Here is a 13810-nt window from a genome sequence, read left to right on the forward strand (position 1 = left end):
TGAAAGAATTAGCATTGATCTTGTGTTTGTTTTGGAAATGTTACAGTGGATTGGGATCCATTTTTCAGCATTTACTGAACATCTTGCTGCCTGAATGGAAAACAGACGAGTAGCTTATGGAGCATTGCTCTTAAACACAAAGGTTGGGAATCTTCCAGGCCACGCCAGGCCACAGGTGGGTTTGGAAGCAGGTATGGGAATTTACACATTGCCTTCAAGTGATCATGCTGGAGATATTGTCAACGCAGAAGCGACATGCAGCCTATTAGGCCACTTAAGGAACTAACCGGGGTCAAGTTCCAGAAACTGCCAGGATCTTCCTAACATCAGAGCCGTCCACCCAGACGGGAGGCCAGCAGCAACTCCGGGGTGGCTTCATGGAAAAGGTGGGAAGATGCAATGCAGACTTCCTGTCACTGGCCCCATGAATACACCAATAAGATGCAAAAGTATGGATGCCCATACTTGCTCCAATTGAGACTCATAAATGGCCATTTCCCACCCAGCCTCTTTTTAGGCTGGAGGGAGGATTTACCTGTGATGGGGGAAGCCCGAAAAAGAACAGCCGTAGAACTTGGGCGGCAAGGTGTGGGGGTGCCTCCATCAGAAGCCCCCTTCTGACAACAACCCCCCCCCCCCCCACACACCCACTTAAGGTACAGTGGTCGCTGGACCTTCCGCTCCCGCCATAACTTCTACCCCAACATCCCAATCGGCCCCTTTGTGCAACCTCCCACCAAGGGCTCCGTACCCTCTCCCGCCCAGGACCCCTGAACAATACCTTGTCCCCCGGTGCTGGTACTTGGCCACAGACATCTTTCTGAAGTTCCTCTTCAGTCTACTTAAGGAACCAACCGGGGTGTAAATGCCCTTCTTGCTGATGCCCCTGTATTTCCCCTTTCTTTCTTTTTGCTGTTATCATTTTGAGTCATGGATGTTTAATGGACATGTATCTTTAAGTCGAGCAGGGGAAGATAGGAACTCAAAAGGTTCCAAAACAGAACACTGCGCTAGCTTTGAACAGCAGAATTCAAGCGTTTCGGTACCCGAGAGATCGCTGGGACTTGGTTCGATTGGTTGGCTGGTGACCAATGAATTAGCCAAAAGGCCATATTTTGCCCGGTAACAGGTGGTGATTGGGTCCTGCCTGAGCTGGATGATATTCAGAGAGTCAGGGGAAGTTCAGTTGAAGACCTGGACACTCAGAGGAAAGGACCTGCTCTCCCTCCCTAGTGTTTTCTCCAGAAAAGCGGTTTAGCTGGTGCACTTCTGAAACTGCAAAGTCCAGAATTAATCTACAGTGAAAACCATTACAGACTGAAAACAAAAATCCTTGAACTGAAAGACTAAATTGAAGACAGGTGTGCGAGAAACAATCATCTGAAAGAAATATTTTTTCTTTTTACTTATTATTTTCACACCCTTTTTTTCTCCTCTGTGTCTGACTGTCTTGTGTGTGTGCAAGAGGGAAGAGCAAGTTTAAGTGGGGTGGGAGTTAGGAATTAGATAATAGTCAACCTGTTGTATTTGCTGCATATTTAATTATAGTTATTGTTATTAATAAACTTAATTGTGCTTAAATTTACAAACCTGGTGACTACTTATTGGGCACCTAAGCGCCAAAAATTTTGGTAGTTTTTCTAAGAATTATTTATTAATTTCAATTACTTTGCGACTCCTGGTCAAGTGGGGCTGGAATTGACCGTGCAGTAGCCTGGGGGGTTGTAACAACTGTAGCTCAAGCTGCAGAAAGTCCTGTCTGCAGCCACTTGATGCCCATTCGAGTGTGAAATGGCTGAGGGGCACTCAGGAGTCGGCAGGGATGTGTTCCCCACCAGGAAAGGAAACCTCGGCATTGGAAAATTTCAGGCCCAGTTGTTGACGCACCTCTGAGCCATATAGGGTCAGGACCCGGATACGGTGCTGAAGCCTGAAACCTTTCAACAGACAGAAGATTCCGCCCTAAGTTTGAGGAACAACCACCTTCCCAGTTTTTGGTCATTTGTTGCTGGGATATCCATAATTTATAAAAGAAGCAATGAAAATATTGCCCCTTATCCCAACAACAAACATTACAGAGCACCATTTTCTAATAAAGCTTAGGGTCTATCTGGAAGTGGAGAATAATTTAGGAGTGTCATCATCAAACAGACAGACTGCTGTGAGAAGCAGTCACCCCTATCTTTTAATTTTTAATAATCTTTATTGTAACAAGTAAGCTTACATTAACACTGCAATGAAGTTACTGTGAAAAGCCCCCAGTCGTCATCTTCCGGCGCCTGTTCGGGTACACAGAGGGAGAATTCAGAATGTCCAAATTACCTAATAGCATGTCCTTCGGAAACCGAAGCACCCGGAGGAAACCCACGCAGACACAGGGAGAATGTGCAGACTCCACACAGACAGTGACCCAAGCCGGGAATCAAACCTGGGATCCTGGCGCTGTGAAGCCACAGTGCTAACCACTGATATCGGGACATAAATACCTCAAGCATTATTAAAACACTTTTTAGATGCAGCATTTCTTTATCATGGGTCTTCAATGGTGGTATCATTTACATGGTGGTGGGGACTCAGCAAATAATCCATTTAAAATGGGGAACTTCAATTAGTTTAGTTTGAAAATGACTGGCCTAGTCTAATCAATCTTGTCTTCATATTTAAATGTTTAGCTCCAGTATCATTCTGATAATTCTGCATCGCACTCCCTCCAAGGTCATTATATCCTTCCTGCCGCACAGTGCCCAGAATGTATTTTTTTTAAACTGATCACTCAAATGCCTAGAAACTGGTCTTTCTCACCGAGAACTGCAAGGCTTCTCACAAATTGTGGACATTGGTGGAATTTGTGACGAATCATTAATCCTAATTAACTTTTCCACTGTTACAACCCTCATGGAGGTCATAAGAGGAGGACAATTAGATTCCAGGTGACCTCCTCAGAATAAGAGTTCGAGGGGGCAGGGTTTCCCCCTTAACTGAGAGCCCAGCTCTCTAGTATAAAATCCCAGCTCTCCTGGGAGGAGACCCTTCGGCGATTGGAGAATGTAATATTGTGAACAAATAGAGGGCGGGATTCTCTGTTGGCCGACACCGAAATAACAAAACGTGATTAGCGGAGAATCGGTTATGACGCCAGAATTGCGGCGGACACCAAATAGCAATTCTCCGTCACCTTGACAGCGGCGTAAATGCGTACCGGGGGCAGAGCCCACCGTGCCAACTGGGGCCACCATGTAGCCTAGTGTGTCAGGTGGGGCACGGGGGTACACACCATGCTAACATGTCGGCCTTTCACCTCCCCGCAGACAATGGATGTTGGATTCAACCGGCAATGGTGGCCTTCCCTCTCATTGCCGCAGCCCTGGGGGATGCCCTGCGGCTGTACGAGCTGGAGCTGGTCGAGGAGGAGGAAGCTGAGCAGTGGAGCCTGCCCCAGAGGAACAGGAGGCAGCCGCCCAACAGGCCGAGGAGGAGGAGGTGCAAAGGAGGCGCTGCATGAGGCCTTGTGTGTACCGGCAGCGCCTGTCATTCGAGGACCTGCCGGACCGGGCATGCCGTCAAAGACTCTGGCTGAGCAGGGAGACAGTGCGGCATATCTGCCAGATCATGGCACGTCTGGCATTGTGGGGGTATGGGGGAGGACACCCGCTGCCTGTGGCCGTTAAGGTGATGGTTGCCTTGACCTTTTACACAACGGGCTCCTTCAAGCACCGAGAGGGGACCTGTTTGGGATCTCGCAGACCCCGGTGCGCAGATGCATCCGTGCCATCACGGAGGCCCTATATGCCCAGGCGGGTCACTACATCCACTTCAATGTGGACCAAGCCCACCAGGTTGCCCGGGTGGCGGAGTCTGCTGCCATTTCCCGGATGCCCGGGTCCAGGGGGTGATCGGCGAGATGCATGTCCCCATACGAGCACCTGCAGATGACAGGCTGCTCTACAACAACCAAAAGGGTTTCCACTCGATCAATGTGCAACTGGGGCGAAATTCTCCGTTATCGGCGCGAAGCCCTGCCGACCGGCGCCCAAAACGGCGCAAATAAGTCGGGCATCGCGCCGCCCCAAAGGTGCGGAATTCTCCGCATCTTGTGGGGCCGCGCCCCAACCTTAAGGGGCTAGGCCTGCACCGGACTAATTTCCGCCCCGCCAGCTGGCGGAAAAGGCCTTTGGTGCCCTGCCAGCTGGCGCGGAAATGACACCTCCGGGCGGCGCATGCGCGGGAGCGTTAGCTCACGGCATCCCCGTGCATGCGCTGTGGAGTCTCTTCCGCCTCCGCCATGGTGGAGACCGTGACGAAGGCGGAAGGAAAAGAGTACCCCCACGGCACAGGCCCGCGCGCGGACTGGTGGGCCCCGATCGCGGGCCAGGCCACCGTGGGGGCACCCCCCCCCAGGGCCAGATCGCCCCGCGCCCCCCCCCCCCCCCAGGTCCCCGGAGCCCGCCCGCGCCGCCTTGTCCCGCCAGTAAGGTAGGTGGTTTAATCTACGCTGGCGGGACAGGCATTCTAGCAGCGGGACTTCGGCCCATCCAGGCCCGAGAATCGCGGGGGGGGGGGGGGGGGGGGGGGGGGCCAAACGGCGCGGCGCGATTCCCGCCCCCGCCGAATATCCGGTGCCGGAGAATCCGGCAATCAGCGGGGGCGGGATTCACGCCAGCACCCGGCGATTCTCTGACCCGGCGGGGGGTCGGAGAATCTCGCCCCTGATATGTAACCATCAGCTGCACATCATATACCTCTGTGCCCGATACCTGGGCAGTATGCACGATACCTTCATCCTTGCACACTCCTCAATTCCTGGCATGTTCAAGACGTCCCCCAGGCTGGAGGGTTGGCTCCTGGGTTACAGGGGTTAACCACTGCAGTCATGGCTGATGACACCTCTCCAGAAGCCACAGGAAATGCGGAAACCCGTTACAACGATGCCTATACAGCGACCAGGTCCGTGATCGAGCAATGCTTCGGTCTCCTGAAGATGCGATTCATGTGCCTCGACCACTCTGGAGGGGCCCTTCAGTATGATGTTGAGAGGGTCGCCCACATTGTGGCGGCCTGCTGAGTCCTCCACAACATCGCACAGCAGAGGGGCGATGTGCTGGAGGAGGAGAATGAACACCAGGCCTCGTCTGACGCGGAGGAGGGCGAGGATGGGCAGGACATGGAGCCCAGGCAGGCCCGGGAGGCTGCATGGTGTGCGCCAGGGCCAATGTGCAAGGGACGCTCTGATTGCCCCCAGGCTCACCTCACATTCCTCCCCCCCCCCCCCCCCCCCCAATCGCCTGCACCCCTTCCATGATACAAACCTGCCGCACTATCGGAGGATAATGACAACCTGCTCTGCTATGAGATCTGGTGCTCTTCATTTTGATAACATATGGGCCGGGATTCACCGATATCGCGGCCAAATGTTGCGCTGGCGTCAAAGCCGGCGCGAGCGACTCCGGTGTCAACGGGCCTCCAGGCCCAGTAATTCTCCTGTTTTTCGGGGGCTAAAACGGCACCCGAGTGCTATGCGTTCTCCGGCACCGAAAGCCGGCCCTACACGGCCGACACGGGTCCGCGCATGCGCGCCACGACCGTCTCCACGCCGGCGCATAGCAATATGTCGGCGCCGAACAGCGGGAGGTAGCCGCCCCCCCCCCCCCCCAGATCGCGACCACCCACGATCGGAAGCCCCCGATCGTGGGCCTGGACCCCATGGAGGGCCCCCCCCCGGAGTCAGATCCCCCCACCACGATGTCCACATCGGCCGCGGGTCTGGGCTCCCGCTGGTGGTACCAGGTCTGAACCACGCCATCGGGGCTAGGTGGAATTGCTGCCCGTCGCATGCGGAGAATCGCCATGGGGGCCTATTTCAGCGGCCCCCAACCAGCACCGCGGCAATCGCATGGGCGCAATTGGTGCCGATTCTCCGGTCGCCGGAGAATCGGCAGCGCGGCGTCGGAGCGGTGTGGCGAGATTCGCACCCCCCGCCCAGGATCAGAGAATCCCAGCCCTGACTCCTGCTCACGGCAGTACTTTCCACCGTCCACCTCGGTGTTCCCTGCGTGCGAGCTGGCCATTCATTCACACAGTCCCTTCGGATCCCCGGGGTGCCGGTGGTGGGGACTGTCGGGGCGGCAGAAGGGTTGGTTTGCCTCCTCATCAAGTGACTTTTTGACCTTTACTTCATTTTTTTGATTGCATTTTGAAATACCTTTCTAAATTCGAGGCGCTCATTTGCAATGCATTCTGTCTGTCCCTGACAGAGACATGGCCTCTTGTGAGGGTAGGGTTCTGTTATGATGACCACAAAGATTATCAATAGATTTCCCACAAAATTGAAATCTTTCCTGGGACGATTCAATTATTATGGGAAGTTTATCTTGAGGCTTAGTTAGGGTGATCTTATAGTGGTCTAGAAAATAATGAGGGGCATAGGTAAGTGAGAGGGGAGAGATACAAAAGAGTCCAGAGGGGCAATTTTTTCACACAAGAGGGTGGTGAGTGTCTGGAACGAGCTGCCAGAGGCAGTATTTGAGGCAGGTACAATTTTGTGATTTAAAAAGCATTTAGACAATTATATGGGAATGATGGGTATAGAGGGTTATGGGCCAAATGCAGGCAATTGGGACCAGTTTAGTGGTTAAAAACTGGGCGGAATGGGCAAGTTGGGCCAAAGGGCCTGTGTTCAGGTTGTAAACCTCTATGACTTTATAACTTGGCCTCCTTGCTGTTGCCGTTACGTCTGCTGTTGAAGAAATACCAGGAATGGTCTTGGGAAGTGCCACAAGAAAAGGCCTTTGAAAGACTAAAATCATCATCTAATTTATTGGCTCAATATAATCCCAAGAAGGAGCTCATAATGACGTGCGACGCCTCTCCTTCTGGGGCAGTATTCTCTCATCGTTGGAAAGACGACACAGAAAAAAACCATTACCTACGCACCCAGGACTCTTTCGGATAAAGAGCGACATAACTTGCAGATTGAGAAGGAAGGCTTTATTTAGCGTTTAAAAAAATCATCAGTACGTCTATGGAAAGTATTTTTGTGACAGGACAGATCACAAGCCTTTATTGGGCTTTTTTAAAGAAGATAGGGCAATCCCTTCTGTTGTCTCTGCCCGGATACAACATAGGGCTTTGTTACTGGCAGCCTCAGAATATTCCTCAGAGCATCACCCTCCATGGGGAATTGCCAATGCTGATGCCTTGAATCATCTCCTGTAGCCCACAAGCCCGGCTACTTTGCCTGCGTTAGAAGAGGCCACGATGACCTTGAATTTCTTACATACCCTACCGGTATCAGCGAAACAAGCCAGCGAAACAAGTCAAGGCTTGGACACAAAAGAACCTAATACTATCAAAATTAAAACACGTGATCCTGAGGGCAGGGATCCCAATGATCCCAATTCGCCAATGACATGAAGCCACATCTCACTAAGCGGTAAGAACTTAGTTTAGAGAACAGTACAATCCTGTGGGGATCCTGGGTGTTTGTTCCCTGCCCAGGGTGGTGCTCAATTTTAATGGAATTACATAACGGCCACCCTGGGGTTTCTAAAATGAAGATGCTCGCCAGGAGCGATGTTTGGTGGCCCAGACTCGACACGGACTTAGTAAGACAATGTAACTTATGCCAGGAAAACCAGAAACCCCCCCTTTCGGCCTCCCAACACACATGTGACTTCGCCAGGCCTTTGTTGAGTTATATATTCCTGATCTTGGTGGCTGTGCATTCTAAGTGGATAGAGGTATATCACATGGCCTCGACAACCTCCCACGCCACGATCGAGAAACAGAGACCGAGTTTTTGTACACACGGGATCCCGGAAGTCTTCTTCTCCAATAATGGCACAGTCTTCACTAGTGGGGAATTCCAGACCTTCATGAAATCAAATGGTATTAAGCACATTAGCAGGGTAGCACAGTGGTTAGCACTGTTGCTTCACAGCTCAAGGGTCCCGGGTTCGATTCCCTGGCTTGGGTCACTGTCTGTGCCGAGTCTGCACATCCTCCCCGTGTGTGCGTGGGTTTCCTCCGGGTGCTCCGGTTTCCTCCCTCAAGTCCCGAAAGATGTGCTGTTAGGACATTTGGACATTCTGAATTCTCCCTCCGTGTATCCGAACAGGCGCCGGAATGTGGCGACTAGGGGCTTTTCACAGTAACTTTATTGCAGTGTTATTGTAAACCTACTTGTGACAATAAAGATTATTATTACATTAGGAAGGGGAAAACCTTCAAAAATGGTATGTAGAAGCAGCCAGCCGCATCTATAGAAACTAGGTTGGCACGATCCTTATTTGATTACAGAACCCATACCACAACAAGAGTCTCCCCAGCAGAATTATTGATGGGAGAACGGCTTTGCACCAGGTTAAGCTTATTATTTCCAAATTTGACAGGAGGGTGGAGTTCCAACAGAAAATCAAAAAAGAAATCACGTTGCCATAGGATGTGAGAGAGTGTTTAAGACTGGTGACGCAGTCTATGTAGGGAACTTCGCAGGTGGCTCCAGCTGGGTCCTAGGAGTCATATTAGAAAGAACGGGGCCTGTATCCTACAAGGTGAAGGTCCAAGACAAAGTTCTTTTTTTTTTTGTAAATCTAAAGTACCCAATTCTTTTTTTCCCAATTAAGAGGCAATTTAGCCAGGCCAATTCACCTACCAGGCACATCTTTGCGTTATGGGGGTGAGACCCTCGCAGACACTAAGAGAATGTGCAAACTCCACACTGTCAGTGACCCGGGGCCGGGATCGATCCCGGGTCCTCGGTGCTGTGAGGTAGCAGTGCTAACCACTGTGCCACCGTGCCGCCATCCAAGACAAAGTTCTGAGGAAGCACCTTGACCACCTCAGAAGTAGGGAGCCTGTCCCTGTTGAGGCCTCACTTCCAACCTCAGTGATGGCCATCACTGGCACAGGGCTACTGTCCCTACAGGGCCCTATGCCCATCTCTCCCGATTGTGAGGACTCGGGTTCAGATATGGAGGCAGAGGCATAGGGGGGACAGCCAGTAACAAAGAAGAACCAACATCGTTGGCCCTTAGGCATTCCCTGCAGAAGTGAATTTCACCAATCCGCTGCACTCCTCCCGATCCAGCTCCTCCTGCCACAGCCGAGTGTGAAGAGGCAGAGGAGACCTCTTGGCCGTGGAAGCATCGAGGGTGAAACGGATTTGAGGGGGGAGGGATGTTACGAATACCACAAAGGTCACGGGGATCGTTGAATGATCTCCCCATGCAGTTTGAGGAATAAGAGTTCTACTATTGAGCAGGCGAAGACTGACCCAATAGGAACTATTCGGCAGGAGTTTAAAACGTGCAGCCTAGACAGTGTTCAGATCGTCTCCAGGCAGGGACACAAGCATTGTATACCGTGTCTACGGCTATTTTGATGTTCCAAATAAACTAGAGTTTGCACGAAGCCTGGCCTTGGCGGAGTTCTTACAGGTTCCAACTTTTCAAGCATGTTATGGATTCAACTGCAATAAATCTGGACACAGCTATGAACAACCCATGAACACACACTTCTCTCACACACACACACACCTCTCTCACACACACACACCCCTCTCACACACACACACACACCTCTCTCACACACACACCTCTCTCACACACACCTCTCTCTCACACACACACCTCTCTCTCACACACACACCTCTCTCTCACACACACACCTCTCTCTCTCTCACACACCTCTCTCTCTCTCACACACCTCTCTCTCTCTCACACACCTCTCTCTCTCTCACACACCTCTCTCTCTCTCACACACCTCTCTCTCTCACACACCTCTCTCTCTCTCACACACCTCTCTCTCTCTCACACACCTCTCTCTCTCTCACACACCTCTCTCTCTCTCACACACCTCTCTCTCACACACACACCTCTCTCTCTCTCACACACCTCTCTCTCTCTCACACACCTCTCTCTCTCTCACACACCTCTCTCTCTCTCACACACCTCTCTCTCTCTCACACACCTCTCTCTCTCTCACACATCTCTCTCTCTCTCACACACCTCTCTCTCTCTCACACACCTCTCTCTCTCTCACACACCTCTCTCTCTCTCACACACCTCTCTCTCTCTCACACACCTCTCTCTCTCTCACACACCTCTCTCTCTCTCACACACCTCTCTCTCTCACACACCTCTCTCTCTCACACACCTCTCTCTCTCTCACACACCTCTCTCTCTCTCACACACCTCTCTCTCTCTCACACACCTCTCTCTCTCTCACACACACCTCTCTCTCTCTCACACACCTCTCTCTCTCACACACCTCTCTCTCTCACACACCTCTCTCTCTCACACACCTCTCTCTCTCTCACACACACCTCTCTCACACACACCTCTCTCACACACACCTCTCTCACACACACCTCTCTCACACACACCTCTCTCACACACACCTCTCTCACACACACACGCCTCTCTCTCACACACACACCTCTCTCTCTCTCACACACCTCTCTCTCTCACACACCTCTCTCTCTCACACACCTCTCTCTCTCACACACCTCTCTCTCTCACACACCTCTCTCTCTCACACACCTCTCTCTCTCACACACCTCTCTCTCTCACACACCTCTCTCTCTCACACACACCTCTCTCTCACACACACCTCTCTCTCACACACACCTCTCTCTCACACATCCATGTGGTAAACCACTGAACATACATTGAATGTATAATGGTACACTGCCATTGTACTACAGTTATTTCGGTAAATCCCAGCCTGCTGGCTCCACCCAGCAGGCTCTGTATAAAAGTGTACACTCTCCTGCACTGCCCCCATTCTTGGGTCCAGCTACAGGAGGCTTTACATCTAGCACAATAAAGCAACAGTAGTTCACCATTCGTCTCGTGGTCATTGATGGTACATCAATTTATTGTGCTAGAATTTTGAAGATGAATGTCTTACTCAAGCCTGATCGCCTGGAGCTGAACCCACACGCAGCCGACGCCACTGCCACTTTTGAGCACTGGCTAGCCTGCTTCGAAGGATATCTCGGAGCATCCACCGAAGTCATCTCAGACCCACAGAAGCTCCAACTACTCTACGCACGGGGGAGCCCTCAAGTCTTCCTCCTCATTCGGGACGCTCCCACCTACATGGACGCGATAGAGCTACTGAAAGGACAGTATATCAGGACTGTAAATCAGGTGTTCGCCAGGCACCTATTGGCCACGATTCAGCAACTTCCGGGGGAGTCTCAGGGCGATTTCCTGCGTGCCTTGCGGCTACTTGGCAGAAACTGTAGTTGCCAGGCGGTGTCGGCAATCCAACACACGGAGCTGCTGATCAGTGACGCCTATGTCACGGACATTAAGTCCAACTACATCCGCCAGTGCTTATTAGAAGAGGGTACACTCGGCCTCACAGAGACAGTACAGCTCGCAAACTCCTTAGAAGTGGCCTCCCGCAACCTGGAGTCCTACACCCCCGACCGCACGGCACCCTCGTGGGCGTCATGGGCCCCGCCATCATCCGACCTGGGTGCATACCTGTGCCGCGCGGCAGCCAGCTAGCTCCGGAGGCCCCAAATGTTCCTTTTGCGGCCAGAACAAGCACCTCCCCAGACAACGCTGCCCAGCACGGAGCGCAACCTGCAACGGGTGTGTCAAGAAGGGCCGCTTCGTCACCGTTTGCCAGGCCCGATCGGTCGCTGCCGTTTCTAGGCCCAACATCGCTACCGCAACATCCCCCATGTGCGATCCAGGGGCGCCGCCATTTTCGCCGCCGCCAGCCACGTGCGGCCTGTGGGCGGCGCCATCTTCGGCGTCATCTTGGAACGCACCCCAGGACCCCTGCTCGCCTGGCCGTACGCTGGCCGCCGATACCTCCGCCACCGCCGACCAGCCCTTTCACCACCTTACGTAGCTCGCCTCCATCACCCTCGACCAGTCTCGGCCCCGCAATCTCGCGGCCGCTGCAATGACGGCATGGATCAACAGGCACAAGACAACCTGCCCCTTGGATTCCGGGAGCACGGAGAGTTTCATACACCCAGCTACGGTAAGACGCTGCTCCCTCCCGGTTCTCCCAGTGACCCAGAAAATCTCCCTGGCCCCTCGCGGATCCCATTCCGTACAGATCCGGGGGTACTGCGTTGCGAGCCTCTCGGTACAGGGCATAGACTACAGTAACTTCAGACTCTATGTCCTCTCCCATCTCTACGCTGCCCTGTTACTGGGTCTCCAGAGCCTCACCCAAAGGTTTGGTGGACCCCTGCCCCTCCTCACCGTCTATGGCCTCACGACCCTCAAGGTCGATCCACCCTTGCTCTTCGCGAATCTCACCCCGGACTGTAAGCCCGTCGCCACGAGGAGCAGATGGTACAGTGCCCAGGACAGGACCTCTATCAGGTCGGAGGTCCAACGACTTCTGCGGGAAGGGGTCATTGAGGCCAGTAACAGCCCCTGGAGAGCTCAAGTGGTGGTCGTTAAAACTGGGGAGAAGCACCGGCAGGTCATCGACTACAGTCAGACCATTAACCGGTACACGCAGCTTGATGTGTATCCCCTTCCCCACATATCCGACATGGTCAACCAGATTGCGCAGTATCGAGTCTTCTCCACCGTTGACTTGAAATCCGCGTACCATCATCTCCCCATCCGCCCAGAGGACCGCCAATACACTGCATTCGAAGCAGATGGCTGCCTCTACCATTTCCTTAGGGTTCCATTCGACGTTACCAATGGGGTCTCGGTCTTCCAGCGAGAGATGGACCGAATGGTTGACCAGTACGGGCTGCGGGCCACCTTCCCGTATCTGGATAACGTCACCATCTGCGGCCACAACCAGCAGGACCACGACGCGAAACTCCAGAAATTACTCCACACCGCTAAACTCCCTAACCTTACCTATAATAAGGAGAAATGCGTTTTCCGCACAACCCGCCTAGCCATCCTTGGCTATGTCGTGGAAAATGGAGTCCTAGGGCCCGACCCAGACTGCATGCACCCCCTCCTGGAACTCCCCCTCCCTCACTGTCCCAAGGCTTGAAGCGATGCCTGGGATTCTTCTCATATTACGCCCAGTGGGTCCCTAATTATGCGGACAAGGCCCGCCCACTCATCAAGTCCACCATTTTCCCCCGTACGGTTGAGGCCCGCCGGGCCTTCAACCACATCAAGGCGGACATTGCCAAAGCCACGATGCACGCAGTCGACGAGTCCCTCCTATTTCAGGTGGAGAGCGACACATCGGACGTGACTCTGGCCGCCACCCTCAACCAGGCGGGCAGATCCGTGGCTTTCTCCTCCCGTACCCTCCATGCCTCCAAAAACCGGCACTCCTCTGTCGAAAAGGAAGCCCAAGCCATAGTGGAAGCTGTGCGGCATTGGAGGTATTACCTGGCCGGCAGGCGACTCACTCTCCTCGCTGACCAACGGTCGGTTGCCTTCATGTTTAATAATGCACAGCGGGGCAAGATTAAGAACGACAAGATCTTGAGGTGGAGGATCGAACTCTCCACCTATAACTATGAGGTCTTGTATCGTCCTGGAAAGCTCAATGCGCCCCCAGATGCCCTGTCCCATGGTACATGTGCCAGCGCACAAGTAGACCGACTTTGGGGCCTCCACAATGACCTCTGTCACCCGGGGGTCACCCGGTTCTTCCACTTTATCAAGGCTCGCAACCTGCCTTACTCCATCGAGGAGGTCAGGACCGTGACCAGGGACTGCCAGGTCTGCGCGGAGTGCAAACCGCACTTCTACCGGCCGGACAGAGCGCACCTGGTGAAGGCCTCCCGCCCCTTTGAGCGCCTAAGCATCGATTTTAAAGGGCCCCTCGCCTCCACTGACCGTAACATGTACTT

At 53.1% G+C, this 13810-nt stretch overlaps 1 protein-coding gene across 1 annotated transcript in view; it reads right to left on the minus strand.

The window, feature by feature from the left end:
* The window catches only part of plekhd1 (pleckstrin homology domain containing, family D (with coiled-coil domains) member 1), a 154699-nt gene that overhangs the window by 26749 nt on the left and 114140 nt on the right, over nucleotides 1-13810 (minus strand). The gene's annotated exons all lie outside the window — the stretch shown is intronic.

Source organism: Scyliorhinus torazame, chromosome 2 (genome assembly GCF_047496885.1).
Source record: "Scyliorhinus torazame isolate Kashiwa2021f chromosome 2, sScyTor2.1, whole genome shotgun sequence".
Lineage (NCBI taxonomy): Eukaryota > Metazoa > Chordata > Chondrichthyes > Carcharhiniformes > Scyliorhinidae > Scyliorhinus > Scyliorhinus torazame.